General features: G+C 42.5%; 1 protein-coding gene across 1 annotated transcript in view; it reads right to left on the bottom strand.

Annotated features, from left to right (window-relative positions):
- Positions 1-14,786, bottom strand: part of Rtl9 (retrotransposon Gag like 9) — a 45,325-nt gene extending 30,539 nt beyond the window's left edge. The window contains exon 1 of the mRNA XM_010603071.2: positions 14,604-14,786. The gene's annotated coding sequence lies outside the window, so the exon portion shown is untranslated. The remainder of the gene's footprint in view (positions 1-14,603) is intronic.
- Between the last annotated feature and the right edge of the window lie 631 nt (positions 14,787-15,417).

Here is a 15,417-nt window from a genome sequence, read left to right as displayed (position 1 = left end):
TCCCTGCCCTCCCTTCACCCCCTCCCCCCTCCCCATTTACAAACACTTTATTTCCATTTTTTCATTTTCTCATTTTTTTCTTTTCCCTTGTTCCCTTTCCCCTACCCTTCCAACTTTCCCTATACCTTTAGCCCCTTTCTTCCTATTTCACACTATTAATTATCCCATTAGGATCTTGTGAACTATTGTAGTTTTTTAAAGCACCCCACCCAGTTTATTCTAGTGTCAGCAGGGATTAACCACCATGGCTTTAGGTAGCAAGTTCCCAAATTTCAGTGCTCATTCGAATCACCTGGAAAGTTTGTTAAGGACAGGTTGAGGGTGGGAACCCATAGAGTTTTTGATTCAGTAGTACCTACTCTAATAAGTTGTCAGAGATACCGGTGCTGCTCTTCCTAAGACCACACTTTGAGAATTTCTGGTCTTGTGCTCTGTGAAGCCTTTTACAAGGGTTAAGTGGAGGGGGTGGGATGTGATATAATATGATTTGCACATTTAAAAGATCATGTCACTCTGGGGAGAATGTTCACAAAAGGAGTAAAGAGAGAAACTAAGGACATTACTGTAGAAATCTAGACAAGAGATGACTGGGAGGGAGAAGGTCTTGAACTGGAGAAGTAGCAGGAGAAATGGAGAAAACAGGGAAAAAGGGTTACATTCAAGGAAAGTTTAAGATGTCAATTTGTCAGGGCTTAAAGACTGGCTCAATATAGAGGTTAGAAATAAGATGAGTGAAAGCTAACTCGAGTTTTTGCCTTGGGCATCTGCTGACTGATTGTACTGTACTGAGCATGCTAATTACTGTAATCAAAAGTTGAATGTGTCAGGTATGATGTTAAACACCTGTAATTCCAGTTCTCCAGAGGCTGAAGCAGGAAGATCGTGAATTTGAGACCAGCCTGAGATACACAGCCAGATTTTATCTCAAAAAGCCAAAAAATAAAGAGAGGGAGAGAGAGAAAGACAAAGGAGGGGGAGCAGACAAGCAGACAGGAAGCAGAAGGAGCAGGAAGAGGAAGGAAGGAAAGTGAATAAAGAGAAAGAAAGAAAGAAAGAAAGAAAGAAAGAAAGAAAGAAAGAAAGAAAGAAAGAAAGAAAGAAAGAAAGAAAGAAAGGAGGGAAGGAAGGAAGGAAGGAAGGAAGGAAAGAAGGAAATGGAGAGTAGGAAAGAAAAAGAAAGAAAGAAAGAAGGAAAGAAAGAAAGAAAGAAAGAAAGAAAGAAAGAAGGAAAGAAAGAAAGAAAGAAAGAAAGAAAGAAAGAAAGAAAGAAAGAAAGAGAAAAACAAGAGAGAGAGAGAGAACTCCCAACAAACCCAACAAAAAACAGAAGTTAAATGTTAGCAGGTTTGGGCAGAAGCATGGGGATTTAGTCCGTGGTTCAGCGCAAGGACCCGAGTTCGATCCCTGTTACCAAAAAAAAATGGAAAAAAAAAAAAAAAAACATGACAATCCACCCTAACGTAAAGAACAGCCAACCAAGCCCCCAGTGCGAGGCCTGCTCCTCTGCTGTTACCTTAGGTATGTTTATTTCATTCGTTCATCATTTCAATAAACATATTTAGCGCCTCCTCTACCCAAAGGATATTTGAAATAGTCGCAGAGATCATGTTTCGTATGCTAGTAAAGAATTCACAACCTGCTCTTATATAGATAATAAACCAGATTCAGCTTAAAGACCAGACTGTGAAGGAATTCATTCTGCATGAGACTAAAATATATAAACTTTTTTCCAGTGCATCACTGGTTATGACTATTTCTACATCTCCTCTGTAGACTAGTAGACTGCTAACAATTGGCAAGACCAGCAGAAATGACAGATGAGATAATTAATTATTCTTTAGGGTAGATATAGCTTTTGTACCATGGAAGGCTTCAACAGAGTAGAGACATAGCTAGAAGAAGAGTTAGCTAATATAATAGGGGTTTAAGCTCCATTTCTGCTAGTAACTATTCTCTGGCCAAATCAATGATTAATCAAAGACATTCTCCTTTGAAAACTTTTGCTCATGAGTGCACAACCCCCACTTTGGATTAAATTTAATAGCATCATTAAAAACTACTGTTCAAAAGATTCAAATTACTTCTCTCCAGAAGAATTGCCACAATAGAGAGTGCTTTTGTGAGCTCCTGGAGGTCAGGAGGCATGCATGATGTGTGCGTCTCTGTTAAATATTAAAATCTTCAGTACTTAGCAGAGAGGCTGACACATACAGAGCACTTAATAAATGTTTGCTAAAGTAAAGTGAAATAAATTAGTACATTAACATATTCATTAATATGTTTATTCCTTCAACCAATATGAATTAAATACAGGAATTAAGAGCTCTGGCCCTGAATATAGATGTTTTAGGCCTCAAATTCCAGCTCCAACCAGCTGTGTGAAGTTGGGCAAATAACTTAACCACTTTCAGCCCGATGCCTTCTGTGTAGTGTTTGCTTTTCTAAGGTTATGTGAAGACTAAATGAGTTAGTAAGGGTTTAGCGTGGCCCTGGCCCATAGTAAGTGCTCACTAAAGGGCAACTGTCATTTTTATTGTTGACATATTACGTTGTGCTACTTCTTCCTTAAGTAACTAGGTCATTATAAGAGGTACAGAATCACTTAAAAAACAAGGCTTTCAGCCAAAGCTGGTTTTCATTAACACGGCTGTTTATGTCTGCCACTCCTGGCCTTGTGCCCTCTTGTGGTAGCTCAAGCTCTTTTAGGTGGGTTGTGCTCTCTAGAAAAGCCTGAGAAATTGTGGAATGGGAAGACGAAGGAAGAAGGTAAGAGTTGGAAAGAATTTAATTAACCATCAATTTGCATTCCCTGTCATACCCCCATTACTGTCAACTCCCTCGGGTACTTTTCTATGCCTTTGTGTAGCTCTTCCTAACAGAGTTTCTACCTACTCTCTTTATACTCTTAGCTCGGTTGGACTAGATTGCCCTTGATTTTAATTTAAAGGAAATGTAGGGGCTCAAAGAAAAGAGTTTTCCTTCAGTCTCAGAGAAGACTTTGGACTTAGACTTTTCAGCAATGCTGAAATTGTTAGGACTTTGGCGATTCTTAGAGGTGGACTAAATGCATTTTGCATAAAAGAATACACATGAGTCTTTGGGGGCTGGGGGCAGAATGGTATAGTTTATATGTAGATGTCACCTCAAAGCCTTATGGGATCCTAGGTAGGTCTTTGGGGAGGTGATTGGACTCTGGGGCAGTATAGCTGGCTTACTGTTAGGAGGCTGAGTTGAGTCTGACAGAAGTAGGTCACTGGGGCCACGGCCTGGAAGGGTTTGTCTCCCTTCCTGGCTCTTCCTATGAGCTCTCTCTGCTTCCTGGTCACCACACCATGAGCAACTCTCCTTGGCCCCAGCTCTTCCACCATGCCTTCCTGCCTTGGAGCCAATCAACTATGGACTAAAAATGTGAGCCAAAATAAACCTCTCCTCTTTTTAAATTATGGGTATAGAGTATTGGGGGTCAGCAACAAGAAAGTAACTAAGATAAGCTGTGAGACTTGAGGGCATATTACCTAATGTCTCTGAGCCTCTTCTACAGAAAAGGAGATGTGGGAATAATGGTTGTGAAGACTAAATGTAAACTCCCTAACAAGATGCCTGGTGCACAGTAAAATGCTCACTAAATAGTGACTATGACTATCATTCTGAAGACTCAGATGGGGAAATAGAAGTGCAGAGAGGCACAACAGCTTTGTAGCTATTTAGAGGAAAAGACTTGCTCATTTTTCTCACTTCTACACTAGGCTTTCCTCTTTGAAACCTCCTCTTTACATATATTCCGATATACTAATTACTGAGGTCTTACTTATTTTTTACATGAGGAAAATTTAATAAGTTTCAATTATGCCTTCCATATCTGTCTGACTGCAAGGTCTTATTTGCATCTATAGCAAATGAGCTATAGTTTGCTCATCTAATATGTTATATTAATGTCTGGTGAACATTCAGCAAGCAGCCAATAATGCTTCCAAATTATGTTTTGCATTATGAGCAGCACAGGAAAAATAATGGAGTGTGTGCCTTGGACTCAGATAGGCCTGGGTTTGAACTCTTTTATTGGTACCTGGATATAAAGCACCGACCAATGCTGGAAAAATACAATTCTGGATAAACAGGAAGAAGAGGAGGATTAGTGGCAGTAGTAGTAACTAGTAGCAAAGAGTAGTTCTCAAGGGTTGTGAAGATCAATTTTGTTCTCAAGGGTTGTGAAGAGCCTCAACTGTGTTACAGGAAGTATAGTGTAATTGAGGCAGAGAAATAGGAGTTTGATTCCAAGCTCAGCATTTATTAGCTGTATGATCTTGTGTTATGTTCCCTATGCCTCAGTTCATCACAGTAAAATTAAGATAATGACAGTACCTATCTTACAGCTTTGTGGTAAAGATAAAATAACAGATGGTATAGGGAGTTGGCAAAGTGGCACATGCCTATAACCCCAACACTCTGGCAGACTGAGGCAAGACATCACAAGTTCAAGCCCAGCCTGAGTAAATTAGGGACATCCCTGTCTCTAAAAAATTTTAAGGCTGGATACATAGTTCAATGTGAAGGCCCTGAGTTCAATCCCTAAGACCACCTAAAGAAAAAAAAGTATAGAAAGCATCAGTATCTCACTCAAAGATAAAGACTCAAACAATAAAGACTCAAATAAATAGACTTAAAGACTCAAATAATACTCAAAAAGAAAGCTGTTTGATAAATTAATGCATATACATTGTCAGCAAAATGGCATAAAAGAAACTGCAGGTAGCTTTTAGAATCTGCATAAAACCTGAGCAAAAACAATTCCCAATAAGAATCGCTTCAACACTTAACTGCCTCTCTCTTATCATGCAATACATAGTGTTGCCAATTAGCATTACCAGAAAAAATCATTCCTAGAAAATACAGAAAAAGAAGTCCATTTCATATCATAGCCACACAGTTGCTGGACCTGAAAGAGTCCTTCCAAATGTGACTGAATGTTGGAAAGGAGCAGTACGGCATAGTTAGCTCCTTTTCTGCCCTCTAAGGGGCATCAATGACACTCACCAATATCCATCACACCCACAACAGTTAAACTGAGAACTGATCACGGTAGTGGACTGACCCTGTGCTCTTGGCCCTGATGTAACCTTCCAGGGAACGTCTCAGGCTGAGCACCTGAGTCTGACGGGGAGGTCTGCCATCAGGAAGTGTTCTCTCTTCTCTTGCTGAGTGTGTGTGGCTCCAGATATGATGAGGTATAGGATCAGCTTACAGCCTGGGCTGCAAAAACTGTCTTTTCTCCTTTTTCTATTGCCCCACCCCCTTTCTTGTTTGGACAGGCAGTGAGTATAGCATTCAGGATTCCTGCAGTCGCAGTCTCTTTTAGTTTTTAGATTGGCTGTTCGCCAAGGCACCTGAATAGAATTTTCAAAGAGCAGGTGAGTTTGGGGAAGATCTTTTATCTTTAATATATTAACTCCCTGCAAATTCAAGCAGTCAGAGACCCCCGTTAGAATGAGCATAGAAGTGCTCCCAGGGCTTCTAAGTTAAAGTCCCTATAGGACAGCCAACAGAGTTGTTATTTTCAAGGGAAAAATACTTAGATGCTATAGCTGCTGTTAGGAAATTTGAGAAGTGGCCTGTAGGCTATATCTCTGATGTGAAAGCCATATTCTATTCCTTGTAAGCAACTGTTTGATATGTGGAATTGCAGTCATAGGTGCAAAACATCTGGTTTTAACTAGAATGTGGGTAATTTGCTCACGACTGCGGATTACAGGTAAATATGGCTTTGCCTCCTGGTCTGGTATCTGGCCCAAGTATATAAATTCTTGTGTGCAATCTTTTTCTTTTTCAGGATTTGGCATATCAATTTCTGCAGCCAGCAGAGATCTGCCTGTGGTTACAATGAGTGCCACATGGCAACAGATTCAGATAACAGAAAAGGCTGCCAGAGAAAGGAGCCCAGCTTGTCTGAGGGGCAAGTGACCTGGCTTGATAGTCAGGGCAGAGAGTGTTCTTTGGTCCAGGCCAGTATTGGAGGTACAGAGAACAGAGCCAGAAGAAACCTGTACAGGGAAGAGGAGATGACAGCTACCATTTATTGAGCACTTATTCTGTGCCAGACACTATGCTAGAATTAGGTATGTTCTCTCATTTGATCCCAGCAAAAGCACCATTTTATAGAAATGACAAGAGCAGCCAAAATGAATAAACAGATCAAAACCAGTAACAGGGAGAAACACAAATACCAAAATTCTCAGAGGCAAGTAGTTCAGTTAAAGCTAATTGCCAAGAAAGATTCAGGAACCTGAATTCTACATAGTCATGGCAATTGGGATTTGGAAATTTGCTTCTAAGCCATTGTATACCTTTGGCTGATTTCCTTATCAGGCCAGCTCTGACTGTCACACCTCAAGGTGGCTGGCAAGCCCACAGAGCTGGTTTGGCAAGGAGTGGGCTAGAAGAGGGTTGGTCAAGCACCTGGCAGATTCCTTTGAAGTGTGCCATAGTGGCCACACATGAAAAAAACTCCAGGTAACATACTAGTGTAAGAAGATCTGTAAGTTGCAATGAAAAAAGTTGGCACATAATTTGAGCTCTATTTATACTTCTATAATCAATCCTTATGACTTCCTTGTTTGGAACTAAGATGTTTGGCCATCATGATCACTTGCTGATAAATGGGAATGCTCTAAAATTTTGGTGACAAAGAGCCCTGCTTAATCACAGTGACAACTGCAATGACAGCACAGGTCCTACTGAAACTAGCCCACAACAGAAATCACAACACAACTCTGGCACATGACTTGTCTACAGACTCTTTCCTCAGAATTGACATTAGCTCTTGTTTGTTCTTGAGCCAAAAGTGTCTTCGGCTGTAATCAGCAGGTGAGGAACAAATGACGCCATATTACAGCATCCTACCACTAGAGTGCACAACTCATACACACACACACAAAAACAAGCATCTCTCACCTTCAGAAAAATCTGAGTATAAGAAAACAGTTAGATGCTGCTTGGTCCTTTGAAGGACTAGAAAGCATTTCAAAGGTGGCATACATCAGAGATCTATTTACAGTGGCTAGCCTGTGAAATGAAGTCAGTGAGGCTGGCTGAGAACCTCAAACAATGACAACACAGTGGCATTCCCAGCTGTGTTAAATGACCAGCATATCATGATTGCCTTTTTGCAAAAATATCAATGACATAATCTTAATAGGCTTTCAGCACTCTTAATGGTGTAATAAAACAATGATAAAGTTATTTTTGAGGGCGGAAGCAGTAGATATGATGACTGGGTTTGTTGTGCAGGGCACTGTGTATGATGGATGGGGCACAGTAGGGCACCAAACTGGGTGCTGGGGATTGGAAACCTGCCTCTTGAGCCAAAACTCCTGCCATTCATCTGATTAGGAAAAAAACAAGGTCATTTAGTATGAAAGTTCTCACTTGTTCTTAAGATGGAAGGCAGTTGGGAAAATGTAGCACAGAGCTGAATGAAGCAAATTCTGCTTTAAAACCAGCTGTCTTGTGGGTATTTATTTATAACTCAGCCCTCTCAGCCTTTCAGACCCTGCTTCATTCTGGGAAGGATTTGAGATGGGATTTGAGCACTTACTTGCGTCCTGTACAGGTCCAGCTACTTTTTAGATTGATGACAAAATGAGACCATTTGGATTAAGTGCCTTGCTCTATAAAACACTTTGAATTTCCCAGTCCAAGTTAGTCCTTCTTGTACCCGTTGGTGAGAAACACCTCCTCCACCAGATGCTGCTGTCCCCAGTGCTACACTAATCAGGGAAGCTAAAACTAGACTGTAAACCTGAAGCCTGAAAAAAGTAGACCTTTATTTGTTTATTCAACAAATACTGATTGCCATTTATTCTGAAACAAGTTTTATCTCAGGCAAAGAAAAAGAAAAAATGAAAAAGGTCCTGTCAGTGAATTAAGCTCCCAGTTGAGCGGGGAGAACAAAGAAGGCAAAAATCCCAAAGAAACAAATTTTCTAAATGAGAACCAAAACAACCCTGCTCTGTAGAATGACCAGGGTCATGGGAGAAGAACACCAAAGGGAGGCATAAGGGCTGCAGGTGGCATTGAGTTGAAGGGCCCAGTCTCAGACTATCTTGGATTCAACTTTTGCTTATGCTTCTCCCTAGCTGGGTGGCCTTCAGCTCTTTGCTTAACATTTGGGAGCCTCATTTTCTCCATCTATTCAATGGGGCTAATAGATAGGACTGATGTCATTGGATTATTATAAGGATTAAATGAGATAATCTGTAGGACAGTTTCTGGCACAAAATGAACACCCAATGAAAAGCTAGCTTTTTGTTTTTTATTCCTCTTGTTTAATTTCATAAGACTATGTCTGATGATGCGACTCCAAGGACTGGTTTCTAAAACAGAACTTTTTCAACAAACTCCTCCCTTTTTAGCCTGATCTTTTTCATATGAAATTGCACAGATCTGCCATGATTTTTCCTTCAGCAGCCATATGTCTGGCAAGAACCTCAAGGAGAAAATATTCCCAGATGATTTTACATATGTCAGCCTACTATGCACCAAGCACCACTCTAAACAAGAGTAACATGATACAGAGCAAAGAGGACAAGCTCTCTGTCATCTTGGAGCTTACATTCCAGTGAAAGAGAGAAATCATAAACAGAAAATATAAATAGATATAATTACTGAGAGATAAGCATGACTAAGGAAGTATTGCCCATAAAAGAAATATTAATGAGGGGCAGGAGAGAACTAACGATAGGTAGGCAACAAAGTCACACCTTAGGGAGCTACATCTGAGACTGAAAGACTAGGAACAAAACCCTTGTGTCAAAAGTAAGAGCAAAGTCAGTCTAGGCAGAAGAGGCAGTAAGCACAACAACCCTGGGGCAGGAAAAGATTTGGGGAATATTCCAGTAATTAAGAAGCCAGAATGGCTAAAACATCTATATAGAGAAACAAACTAGGCAGGATTGTTGCATGCATGTGAAGGCTGAGAATGCCCAGAAAGATTAATGGACTTACTCACAGTGCCTTGCACATAGTAGGTGCTCCATTTGCTAAGGCAGGGCTGAAGTGCTTTGCCTTCCAAATTCAGACTGAGAGTTCCCACCACAACTAGGAATCAGCTACTCAGGGAGACTGAAACATGCAGTCTTTTTTTGTTGGTGGTGGTGGTGGTGAGTCATAGGCAGCAAGCATTAGAGAGTGGGGTCGAGTGGCCCCAGCTGCTGCCAGTGTGTAAGGCGAGGGGGTGGGCCCAGGCTGTGGCTGAAGCGTTTTAGCATGTTTATGATGAGCTGAAAGCACTCACTGCTTAATTTAAAATACTGCTCACGCATACACATACAATTCAGCAGCTGGGGGAGCTGCCAGGAATATAGTCCAAGTGTAGACAATTGGAGGATCAGGAATATCAGGTACCCAGCCCTGTTTCTTCGCTCCCACAGGCTTCTCTGATCCTACACATCTATTGGAAAAAACTTCCAGAGGTCAAGATATGGAGGGACATAGAGATAGTTTACCCTTAAGCAAAGATATGGAGGGGCGTAGCAATATATGGATTGGCATAGCAATAGTTTGGAGCTGGGATGGGGGGCTCTCCAGACCCCTTCATGCTAGCCACACCAGTAGCATCAACTGGTCTTAAGCTTGCCTGTCTTCTTCTACATCCAGCCCTCAAAGTCCAAATCCACACTCTTGGTGAAGCCTCCTCCTTGCAGCCACTCCCAACCTTCCTTAAAATCTGGTAGTTAGGACAACTGATTTGGCTCCAGTTGCAAACTGACTGGGCTTTTTCCCTTGTGTATATCTTGCCTTCCCAACCACATGGGGGCCCTCACACACCAGGAAGTGAGTATTCTTTTGTATTCTCCACAGTTGTCACAGCATAGTATGTATGCAGAGTATGCAGAGAGAGTCTCATATGTATTTGCTCAGGGGTTGTATGACAATATCATTTCAAAAGCCTTTTGGGTAGAGTACGAGCTCTTCATTGATGAACAAGCTTGACAAAAATGAGGGAAACTCATGAGTATGTAGTGCCCTTTCCATTTCCCCCCTCCACAGTGGGTACCCTGTCCTCATGATGGATGAACCTGCAGCCTCTCCATTGCAACCCCTGGCCCTCAACCCTGAGGTGACTCACCACTTTGAGCCTTTTGTTCATGGCGTCCTCTCTGATTAGAAGGCCCTCTCTCCCAATTCTACCTGCCCACACTACAACTCACCCTTCAAAGCCAAATCTCAACGCTATCTCTGCCATGTAGGTTTCTAAATCACATCTATTGCTGCTTCCTGGGCCCTCTTGGACCCCTGGGTCTATGGATTTTATTGTATATGCTGGTGATCTGAAACCATCTAGCTGTTAATCCCAGCTCCATCTCTTCCCGAGGCAACCTCAGTTTTCTCTTCTGAAAAAGGAGAGAGCAATAACAGCCTCAATGGGCTGATAGAAGATGCCAATGAAACAATACCTGCAACCCATTTGCTATAAAATGTGTCCCCAGAGTTCAGGAAATGCTACTTATCATCATTTTCATTGTCTCTGGAAAGCGGGGGTATGGTATGGTTAAGAGTGTGGACTTGGGAATCAGTTGCAAGCCTAACTATGTGAGCTTTGGCCAGTCACTTCCTCTCAGAGGCTCACTTTCCTCGTCTAAAATGAAGTGATAATAGTTTTCCCATCCCCATCACAGGACCTGTTGTGCCGGTTCAAAGATGTAGTATCCACAAAGTAAACCACTTCAGATTGGACCCATCACATAAAAGTAGGTCATTCGAGTATATACACCTTCACAATCTAGAAAACTTTAAGGACACACACACACACACACACACACACTGTTTTGCTTATCTTTGCATCTCTCACCGTCTTGCCTAGCCCCAAACCTCTACAATGGGAAGTCCTACAATAAATCATTGCTGAATGGAATTGAAAACCCAAAGCAGATGTGTCTCCTCCCCTGTCAAATGAAGCCTTCAAGCTGATAGACTGGGTCTGCGGCCCTTTCACTCTCTGTTCCTTGGAGCTGAGCAACCACCATTGCCTAGGCCTGGCTCTGAGGAATGTTGCAGTGCAGATGGGAGGAAACAGGGAAGGAAAATCGAGACAAGTGGGTTAGAGAAGAGTACTCTGCTTGCTTCCAGTGAGCTCAAGCAAATTGCCTTCAAAGGGCACTAATCCGAAGTGTCTGATGAATGCAGAGATTATACACTAGTCAGTTACATAGTACCTCCTTGCAGAAGAAATCTGCCTCTCCCCAAAATACTGAAAATCAGAAGTGCAGTCAAGGGAGACATCAGGAGAAAGCTCCCTTCTTCATCAGAGATGATGACACATTTCTAAAATAGTGAGACTGGGATTCAAAGCCAAGCTCAGTTGTCTCTACAGGTAAGCTTTAATCACTTAGCAACCCTGTGTCTCAGCCAGTCTTGTTACAGAGTGACAGGAGTGTGCATTTACTGCATCCGGCTCCCCACACTGCAAGGCCCCTGGGGGCAGAATATAGGGCCTTAATGGGGGAAAGCACTCCGAAAGTACAAGTCTGTTTTAAAACTACAAAAAGAAGCCCATGTCTTTAGGGTTTCTGAGCCAGAGCGCTGTCATCAGAGGATGGGGTTAGGCAGTATACTATCCAGCACAGGGCTACGGTTAAGACCAGACTCCAGAATATGGCTGCATGTTTTTTAACTCTGGCTTTGTCACACACTAGTCTGCTGATCCCAGAAAAATAACTTCCCTTTCTTTCTGTGATCTCGTCTGTCACATGGTATTAATAAGAGTACCTTCTCACGGTGTTATCTATAGAGATTAAACGAGCTAGTGTTTATAAAGCACTTACCATGTGCCTGGCATATAGTAAACACTGAACAACTGTTTGTTAAATAAGATAAATGCATACCTCTGTCGCGCTGTAGCCAGACTAGCCTAGAGACAGGGTTACAGGGTGGTTAAAACTTGCCAGTGGAGCCACATGAGCATATCTTTGAATCCTGGTCTTAGGAGTTTAGAGCAAACCTCTCTGGGCCTCAGATTAACCATCTCTAATATGGTGATAGTAACAATCCCTTATCTGATGGGTGTTGCAAGTTTTAAAGAGATATCTCCAAAGTCCTGATCACAGTACCTAACATGCCAGAGGGAGTAAGCACCCAATGCACCCAAAGCAGAGTATTCATCAGCTGAATCTTAGAGAACACTGGCTCCCATTTTGTGCTTCTTCAGTGTTAACACATGATATGCAATTTTGGAAATCCTGTCATAGTACAAGAAAAATTTCATCATTTTGCCAATGAAATTCCTAAACATCTTTTTCAAGAGCCAGAAAAGGGCAACTTTTTGGTCATTTCTGAACAACTAAGCATGGGCAATCGATTTCCCCACTCAGTGAAACTACTACTCCACCCTTCAAAACAGCAAAACTAACTTTACAGGACAAAATAGAAGGAATGAGTATTCTTCTGAAAACAAAAGTCATCTTTGTTTACTGCACGACTTTGGCAGGAAAAAAAATACCTCAACCTAGGAGCTTGGAAAATTCTTGAAAGTTCTCATTTTATTCCAGCAAATCCAACAGAATTGGCAGGACTCCTGGTCATGTAAACCTGAGTCAGAATGAGTTTCCTCTACCCACTTGCCTCATTGTAGCACCAAGAACCCAGGAAGGTACACGGGGGCAGAGCATCAATATGTATCGGTTGCCAGTTTCTCTATGAGAGCCCCATACTCCACTTCTACCATGTGTAATACTTTGTCAAAACACTAAAGAATATTTGAAAATAGACAAAGAAAAGCACCCATCAATTTGCCACTTTAACACAACTCTTAATTTTGTATAGTGTGTTCTCTTCCAGTCTTTATCCATATGCAGAAATATCCATATTTCTACAGCTGTGTAGTCATAGGGCAAAACTGCAGCAGCGCCAGCTAAGAACAAGATACCAGACAGCTCGTGTCACTCAACTTTCCAAGTAAGGGGTTTTTTCTTCCCTCATTCCTTCTTTAGTGAGTCAGTTGGCCATTCAACAAACATGAGTTTAACCAGCTTTTTTGTGCTATGCTCTGAAGAGCATATGGGTGACAGAGATACAGGTGAGATAAAGGTGTTGTACCCACCCTCGCATAGCTCCTAGTTTAGTTAAAAACAAAAGACAAGTCAGGGGGAAATTATGGTACACTGGGATGAATGCACAGCAAATGCTAGCACAGTGCAGAAGATGAGCATTTTAGGAAGACAGAAAAGAGGTGTGAGGATGGAGGAGACCAGCCACAATGTATACAAAGGCATGAAGTCAGAAAAATGCAAAGTATTATCAGATAGCCAAAAATAGCTCTGTGTGACTGGATCACAGGCAGGTGGCAGTAGATGCGTTAGGAAAAGAAAGAAGACAAATTGTCAAGACGCAAGGTTTTGGTTTCATTGTGAAGACTGGGGGAAGTTTTGTAAGAATTTTAAACAAGGTAGCAGCACAAACAGATGTTCATTTTAGGAAGATTGCCCCGGCAACAGAATAAAAGACAGATTGGTAGGCAGGAGATAGGTAACAGGGGGAACATTTAACAGCCCACCCCCATCACAGTTATCCATCAAGATAGGAGGAAAGGGCTAAACAAAAGAGAGAGATTCTCCACTTACAAACTGTATCACCTTAGTAAGTGATGACTTCGCGGGGCCTCAGCCTTCTCCTCTGTACAGCAAGAATAACAGCATATCCCTTACAGAGCTGTGGGGAGGATTAAGTGAGATGCTTCACACAAAGCACCTGGCACAGTGGCTGGTACCCAGCACACTCGGCACATGTTACTTCCTCTTCCTATTCATCCCCTGTCCTCCACCTCACCCTTCTGATATGGATTGTGGAAGTGGCCGATGCAGGATTCTGACCAAACAGCCTGACACCAGAGAACAGCAGAGAAAAGTTTGAAAGTATTGCTGTCAGGACATTTACTTAGGAGAATTGTTTACCTGAGTTGAGGGCCCCACCGAGGTTGGAAACTATGACTTTCTACTGGGACGAAACAACAAAAAGATGGGATTGTCTCCAGCAGTGTCCCTCAATCTGGGTGTAAATGCAGAGGAGGAGACTCACAGTTAAAATTAATCAAGACTTGGGATTTTGCCTCATGGCTGTGGCAAGGGAGTTGGGGATATAGTCAAGATCCTGAAATCTATGTTCCTTGAGTAAGGCAAGCAGACCTAGCTTCAAATGTCATCTCTGCCCTGTACTAGCTGTGAGACTTTGAGTAAGTCGTCAACCTCTCTGAGCCCCAATTATCTTATTAAAAAAGACAATAGTAGCTGTCTAATAAAGTTATTATGAGGACGATAGGAGATTATTGAAATTATGTAAGATGTGCCTGGCACATACATATTTACTGTTATTCTTATCATGATCATTTCATGGGATTTGAATAGGAAAGAGGGAAGGTGGGAGAGGCTGATGGGAAAGGAGAGTGGATGGAGGGGGCTCAAAAGCTTGGCAATCGTCCTGAGGCAAATGGAGGAGCTTTGAGTTCAGCCAGCGAGATGGGGGGGTGATGGAGGGGGGCTTCAGACTGACGATGAAGCATGGCAAGGTTAGGATGGGGGTGTGTCCTACACATGGATCATGGATGTCCAACTCACCCAGAATGATGTCAGGACTTGGGGTAGAGAAGAAGACAGTGAGCCAGATGCTGAACCCTTCGTTGAATGTGGGGGTGAGGAATGAACAAAAAGGAAGAGTCGACGAGGAGAGAAGAGAAGAGGTCGCTGTAGCCAGGTGGCATGGGAAAGAGGAGTTCTTGACTGAGGATGGAGGATTAATAGTCTGGAAGCTGACAGGGGAAGCTAGAGCATAGACCCCACCTCCCAGCACCAGGGTGCCAGTGGCGTGGGAGTGTGGACAGTGTCCACTAGAGGGCGCTGCCGGCAAAGCCGTGAACTCCTCTGTGGCCACTCAGGTTTCAGCACTTCAGGCAGGAAGTAGACAGACATCAGTGTTCTGTGAAGTTTATCCAGGCAGTAGAGAGGGGACTGTTTACTAGGGAACAAGCTTGCAGAGGACACTGAGAGGAGTGGGAGAGGCCAGTGGTGGGGAGATGAATGAGCTGAGAGGAGCGCGGGACTCAAAGAGTAGTATGGGAACTATATGGGAAAGGACACACGAAGGGCAGGAAGGCTTAACAGCTTGGGTAGTGGCCAAGGACAGGGGGATGTGAGGCCTGGTGGGATTAACTGTCCTCACGGTTATAAATGGAGCTTTCTTTCTTCTTTACATCTTTTGTTTATTATAAACCTAACACATGCTTGTTTCAAACTAATCATGACTGAAGTGAAAAATCTACCTCCCCTATCCTGTTCCCCAGAAGCAAGCACGGTTGGCTGTTCTTCCAGCCTTTATTCGCTATGTGTGATATGTAATACTCTTAACAAAAGTCAGATCCTACTGTACTTGCTT

The sequence above is a fragment of the Fukomys damarensis genome, unplaced genomic scaffold (assembly GCF_012274545.1).
Source record: "Fukomys damarensis isolate Sample0158 unplaced genomic scaffold, DMR_v1.0_HiC HiC_scaffold_39, whole genome shotgun sequence".
Taxonomy (NCBI): Eukaryota; Metazoa; Chordata; class Mammalia; order Rodentia; family Bathyergidae; genus Fukomys; species Fukomys damarensis.
This window is presented reverse-complemented; position numbering and strand designations above follow the sequence as displayed.